Raw genomic sequence first — 1,393 nt, 5'->3', positions numbered from 1 at the left:
GGTACCCCCACACAAGGCACGCCCTTCACGGATCGCTAGAGAAACTTCCTCACTGAGGGTGGGCCGCACCCAACCCAGCCCCTCTGCCAACCGGCCGCCGAGACAACGAGGGGGGGATCTGCGGTACAGGCAAGCACAAGGCTTCTTGAGCGTTCGCGGCCGGGGACACCCAAAGCCCCATCGCCTCGGGGGCCCGACCGGCCCCAGCTCGGCGTCCCGCCACCATCGCTCACACGCCCGGGCAACGTCTCCTTCCTCCCACCGGAGAGAGGGAAGAGCGCCCGGGCGCCCGCTCGCCTAACACTCCCCACGCCACTCGGCGCTGGGGACGACAACGTGACACCCTCCCCCGGAGAGGGAACGGGCAACGCTGCCGAGCTTACCGCCTCGATCCCCCGAAAGAAGCAACACCGCTCTTCCCTTCAGGCACTCGCCTCGGAAACCCCCACGGACGGGGCGAGACCGACAGCGAGGCGGCGGCCGGCCGCGGCAGCGGCACTGGGATCGGGAGCAGCACACACCGGCTCAGCCTCAGGCACCTCAGGAAACAACCCGGAGCGCCCCAGGAGCACCGAAGCAGAGGCGCACCGTCGCGCCGAGGCAGCACGGTGGCAGCCCTCCCCGCGTCGGGGAGGGCCACACACACGGCCCTTGGCCGCCCAGAGGGGGCGGCGAGCGAGAAGCACCCGCTACGTCAGAGGACCCCAGGAGCGAGGTCGAGGCCGGATTCCGCACCCCCGCCCTTCCCCGCACCGCGAACGGGCGGGGAGGCAAGGCGAGGGGCCCGCGGGCAGGACGAGAAGAGTCGGCCCATTCGCCATGAATGTCCGTCCCTCGCCTGGCGCGGCTTTGGTCCAGCCCAGGAGAGCGCAAAGTCACCACATCGATCAGCAGAGTGGGCGGGAGAGGCCCAGGGAGCAGGGGGAGACCCGGCGAGGACCGCTTCTAAGAGGAGCCTGCTACGGCCTCGCCGGCCCCACACCCCAGGGAGAGCGGCCGACGACACGGAACGGGGAACGCCTGACACGCGGCTCGGAGCCATGGAAGCAAGCGTCGCCACGCCACCCTCGGTGCCCGCAGCGAGGAGCGCACGGGCGGTAAAGGACCACCCGCCACCTACCCCCGCCGCCCTCCGGCGCCAGAAGGCCGGCCGGCCAGAGGCGGCACCACCGCGAGGGCGCTCCAGGTGCGCCAAAGAGCCGTCGCACGCAGGCCCAGGCAAGCAGCTCAAGAGGGAACGGGTCCGGGCCACCCCATCAGCCCAGAGCCCCGCACGCACCCGGAGGCCCAAGCTCCCTCGCTCTGGCGTGTGCCGCCAGAGGACAACGTGTCAGCACCTACCCGATGGCAGAAAACGGCCAACTCGGGCCAAAACAATCGCGACCGGGGCAAC

The sequence above is a fragment of the Callospermophilus lateralis genome, unplaced genomic scaffold, assembly GCF_048772815.1.
Source record: "Callospermophilus lateralis isolate mCalLat2 unplaced genomic scaffold, mCalLat2.hap1 Scaffold_3172, whole genome shotgun sequence".
NCBI classification, from domain to species: Eukaryota; Metazoa; Chordata; class Mammalia; order Rodentia; family Sciuridae; genus Callospermophilus; species Callospermophilus lateralis.
The sequence above is the reverse complement of the archived record's forward strand: the minus strand, read 5'-3'. Positions refer to the sequence as shown.